Below are 6,000 nucleotides of genomic sequence, written 5' to 3' on the forward strand. Positions count from 1 at the left end.
ACGACAATGAAATTTACCTTTATAGGGCAGTTTCAGGGATGCGTATAGATCGTTTAAACATAATCGATCAAAGAAACAACAATATTTAGTGCACTGCAAAAGTTACCACCCCCGCAATCGACGATTGCAATGCATGAAAGGATTAATTTATTAAAAAAATTAGGTACATAAGTTTAAAACGAGAATGAAATTTATATTTAGAGGCCAGTTTAGGGGTTGCTTATAGATCATTTTAACATAATCAATCTCGTAATCAATCAAAGAAACAAAATTTTTCGGTGCGCTGCAAAAGTTACAACCCCCGCTATCCACAATTGCTATGCACCTGAAGGTGAAATTTCTAAAAAATTACGTAAGTTAAAAACGAGAATGAAATTTACCTTTAGAGGGCAGTTTCAGGGATGCTTATAGATCGTTTAAACATTATCGATCAAAGAAACAACAATATTTAGTGCACTGCAAAAGTTACCACCCCCGCAATCAACGATTGCAATGCATGAAAGGATTAGTTTGTTTAAAAAATTACATAAGTTTAAAGCGAGAATGAAATTTATTTTTAGAGAGCAGTTTAGGGGTTGATTATAGATCATTAATTTTAACATAATCAATCAAAGAAACAAAGATATTCGGTGCGCTGCAAAAGTTACAACCCCCGCTAACCACTATATCGCTATGCATCTGAAGGTGAAATTTCTAAAAGATTGCGTAAGTTTAAAGCGAGAATGAAATTTATTTTTAGAGAGCAGTTTAGGGGTTGCTTACAGATCATTTTAACATAATCAATCAATGAAACAAAAATTTTCGGTGCGCTGCAAAAGTTACAACCCCCGCTATCCACAATTGCTATGCACCTGAGGGTGAAGTTTCAAAAAAATTACGTAAGTTTAAAGCGAGAATGAAATTTATATTTAGAGGGCAGTTTCAGGGATGCTTATAGATCGTTTAAACATAATCGATTAGAGAAACAACGATATTTAGTGCACTGCAAAAGTTACCACCCCCGCAATCGACGATTGCAATTCATGAAAGGATTAATTTATTTAAAAAATTACATAAGTTTAAAACGAGAATGAAATTTATATTTAGAGGGCAGTTTAGGGGTTGTTTATAGATCATTTTAACATAATCAATCAATGAAACAAAAATTTTCGGTGCGCTGCAAAAGTTACAACCCCCGATATCCACAATTGCAATGCACCTGAGGGTGAAGTTTCTAAAAAATTACGTAAGTTTAAAGCGAGAATGAAATTTACCTTTATAGGGCAGTTTCAGGGATCAATCAAAGAAACAAAAATATTCGGTGCGCTGCAAAAGTTACAACCCCCGCCATTAAAGATTGCTATACATGTAAATGTGGATTTTCTAAAAAAAACGTAAGTTTAAAGCGAGAATGGAATTTACTTTTAGAGGGCAGTTTAGGGGTTGCTTATAGACCATTTTAACATAATCAATCAAAGAAACAAGAATATTCTGTGCGCTGCAAAAGTTACAACCCCGGCTATCCACAATTGCTATGCACCTGAGGGTAACATTTCTAAAAATTTACGTAAGTTTAAAACGAGAATGAAATTAATTTTTAGAGGGCAGTTTTATCAGATCAGAAATAGTATATTAAGATACAAGTGTATAATCAAGTCTTTAAAGCACGCGCAACGAGTTTAAGGGCACGACGCAAAGCGGAGTGCCTTTAACGTTGTAAGTGCTTTAAAGACTAATTATACACGTGTATCTTATAGTATTTTTTATTATACCTGCAGTATAATTTAAAAATAGGAAATACAATGAAGTCATATTGACGTTATACTCGAATACATGCCTAATTAAGTGGGCTGGGTGTTCGTAATTTCACGATTGCCATGGAAATGTCACTTGACGTTTGCTTACACAAATATCGTCTTTGTGAATTAAACGATTTCCGTTGAAAAAGATAATACACCGCCCATTAAATCGATTGTTGTAAAATCTAAACAAACGTTGGTAGGTGTAAAAACCAACTCCAGTAAAGCCTATTATAAAGAATATGAAAAGTTGTTTCCATGGATGAATAGGAAGTTACTTACGAATACATCTTAAATGCATCCATAATGCTGGCATATATGAAGGAAATGTCAAAGGTATTTAAATCTTCTATATTTTGGTGCATTCATTCAAAACTTTAAAGCAGTGCTGCGATTAAAAAGTGGAACAGATTTGGAAGCATACCCTAAATTACGTGCGTTTGTGAAAGCTTCAACCAAAGGATGGGTACAAAAGCCAAAGAAATGTTCTGCATTTACAGAAAGCGACCTAAGAGGATTTTTTATTTCATCCAGATGACAGTTTCAAAAGTCATACTTGAAGTATCCTTACTTAGCAACTTTAAAGCACGTGTGTTTTAAAGGCCCTTTTTCGCACGCATTTGAGTGTTTAAAACGGAGATTGTGATTCAGGTATAATAAAAAAATGTTTAAAAAATATCAATCCTAGGTTCCCGTAATTTTAAAAATTCTGAGACCCATTTTATAAAATATTTACTACGCCACTAGTAGCGATAATCTCAATCCCAACTTCTGCGACCACTATTTAAATAAATAAATATCTTTACGCTATAGTCGATGAATCTATCGAGACTCTTACAGGCCTTAACCAATTGTCTTTACACTTTGACCGGTTGCCGTTTAATCCAGCATCTCCCAAAGTTTAAGAACTCTTTCGAAACATGTTTCATGTACGTACTGAAAAATTGAATATCTGCCACGAATGTTTTTTTGCAGACTTAGATGAAAGAACTTCCACTCGCTCACCCTTTAATTCAAACGCGAGTTAATTACCCACACATATTCTAAGACAGATAGTAATGCTATACGCAATTAGTTATTATCCTTAAGGGGTTACAGTTATCTGACCTTCAATATGATTTGTAATTACGGATGATCATTAAGTGCGGTTAAAAGTATACGAGCCGATTTTTCTTATTTTTCCATTAGCGCAAGGTGAGTAATCGATTAAATATCGTATCAATTTTTTTGTCTCTTCGGTTTTAATGTCAGGTGCTCATTTAGCGAATATAAAGGAGCGATAAATTTAGATATAAATAAAATAAATCTTAAAGTGGAGTAAATCAGAAAGTTTCTAATCTCATTCCCAACGTATACTTTAAGGTCATTGATGAATTTTCTATAAAAATTAATTCAACCTACAACCTTCGTTTTCATGTTCTTTTTTGTGCGATGTGTAATTGAGAAATTGCGCTATTCTATTGTAGTGCAAAATGGTAGTGTACATTAACCGTAACATAAATATTGTTCCGTTAAATAGATGAAGAAATTAATATTGAATGTAAAATCAAAAACGAACCATTCGCATCTGTTCAAACGTTCCAACATCTTATAAAATCTTCTTTTTCTTGATCTTCCCTACTAACCTTTTACGATCTTTTAGCTTGGGTTTTAGGGTATTACTATTTACACACCTTTTCATAATTTTTCCTCTTAGACTCTTTCTAAGACTTTCCTAGAAAACTTGGAAAAGTCCAAGAATGTGTCCAGAAAAACTTTGTATTTGCCAAGTATTCTTGACTAATTTCTTTAAAAACAACCTAGAGTTCTCTGAGGAGGAAAGGACAATGTTCTAGAATAGCATTATAAGAGTTCTTCAATTCAATACTGAAAGAAAGTCTTAAAAGCCCTTTGGAAAAGCCCTTAAAGATCGTAATTAACCTCTAATTTATTTATTTATTTATTGTCCCTCTTGTTCTAGGCCCACTTGTTTATTGCATAAATCTTGGCTTTTAGCCTGTTGATGGTCATGAATTACGCAAACTAAATCTAAGTATCGCACACACTGCAATACATAAATCTATAGAACCACAAACAACACCTATTTGTCATAAAAAATTGCACTTCAAACTTGTCATGATGTAACTTTAATAATAGATTTCCACGACAAAATGAACGTTGTCCTGCGAACGTAATTGGAAATTATACGGCAAGCTGTCATTTGCCACGATTTTTTCTCTCTAATTGAATTACACGTGTAATAATCCTCTCAATGCACGCAAAACCAATAAAAATCCTTTTTAATAGTCACTTTAAGGCGACCTTTAAGGTATGGGTATCAATGCGTAATAAAGTTACCGGACATAAAATCATCCCAACTTTATGGGTTGTAAAATTGTATTGGTGAATATATTTCATTGCTTTCTGATGGGCGAGTTACGTCTAGTTGTTTTAATAATGGTACTATGACAAACCTGTAATCGTTGACGACCTCAGGCCGCTTACCTGAAAATAAAAGAAAACATGAGAAATTTTGTTGTGAAATTCTAGTAATACTACATTGCTACGCCGAGAAAGGGGTTCCTCATGATAGTATGGAGGGTTCTCCATTTTTCCCCTCTCCTCTTTCTTTTGGAATCGATACGAATCGGTAGCTATTTTGGTTTTCGACCCACCTGGTGCAATAATTGCCAGATAAATATTTTTTAACCGCGAGAGCCGTAATTCATCGAGAGTTGTGGTGAAAATTAAATTACAGAAACTGGTTTCGAGCAACTTGGCTACTACTAATTAAATGACACCAGTTTTTATGTTATCACGGTCAAAATAAAAATAGCAACAGCCTCCCAGACCCGGAATGACTTTATTGATGGTATTAAGTCGGGCATCAAAGATCTGGTTGGTATCTTGTTAAAGAGTTCATTATGAACTAGTTTGAGAGACTATTATTACTTGAAAAAGTGGACATGAATCACATCCTGTGCCCTGTGGCAGTATAAATTTGTTAGACCAAAAATAGTCGTTTTATCCAAGAACATTAATTCTTTCGAGTACGATAATTGACCTCCATTATGAATTTATTCCGCCTAGAATCTAGGCAATCCATTTAACAGGCTTGCTTGCTTTCAACCTTCGCTCAAGTAGTCGTTTCTGGACTGAAACTGAATTAGGACTCAATACATTGAGTGATAACCTAATTGCAATTGTAATTGCATTCCAGTAACCATTGTACAGGAACGTGTTACTTTCGTGGTTGCCTTTACGGGGGTAGAGAAAGGAGCATCGAATCCTCATTTGGTGGAGGTAGTCCGTCCACCCTTTTGAAAATGACAGTTCTCCCCCATAGAACCCTCAAAACTCTTATAATAATCTTTGGAAAATTCACTTCTACTAAGAAGTACGGCAGAGAACATACCTAGCACCTGGGGGTCTGAGGGGTATTCCAAAGATTATCATGAGAGTGGGGAGTATTCCATACATGTTCTCCTCCAAAATGTTTACAACAAACACCATGATTCGGTTTTGAGGAAGACCGTTGTTGGGTTGGAGGAGTGGGAGGGGGGAGGTTATAGAACACTCACTAGCATCACACACAGGAGGAATCGATTAACTTTTCCGAAAACTAAATGGCGGTTGCTTTCGGGGGCAGGGTCATCAACTCTCCTCTTCCTTCTCTGGGAGATTTTCTATACACGAGAGTTCTTAGTACTGAAGGTTTTGTAGCAAAACTGGAGCGAGGGTGGGTCCCCAGTACAAGAGGAATCTATTAGCTTTCCCCGAAAACTACCATTATAGTTGCTTGGTAAAGGGTCATCAAGTCTCCCTTTCCTGTGGGTACCCCCAGGGCTTGAAACAGAAGAAACTTTCCATTCCACTTTCCAGGGAAGTATTCCATACATGAAAATTCCAAATGATGAAAGTTTTGGATGAGAACGTAACACCGAGGGGTACTCCACATCCCAGTACAGAAAGAATCAATTCGGGAAAAGGTCATAAAGTCTCCCTTTCCTGGGGATAATGATATTTGAGCTCAATCCTTACTTTATGCAGCTTGTATGCCGCTGTGGTTATCTGATGATTAAAATAAAAGAAATTGTTCCTTTTCAGAGATTTCTGCGTTTCGTTTATTGAATCCTCTCCGCACATCCTTTTAAAAGAAACCGGCTTTGAAATTCTATAAACGACCAATTTTCAAGTGTGAGACCGAAATGAAATCTAATCTCTTCTCTGAATGGAGCATTCA

The sequence above is a fragment of the Photinus pyralis genome, unplaced genomic scaffold (genome assembly GCF_008802855.1).
Source record: "Photinus pyralis isolate 1611_PpyrPB1 unplaced genomic scaffold, Ppyr1.3 Ppyr1.4_LG7, whole genome shotgun sequence".
Classification (NCBI taxonomy): Eukaryota; Metazoa; Arthropoda; class Insecta; order Coleoptera; family Lampyridae; genus Photinus; species Photinus pyralis.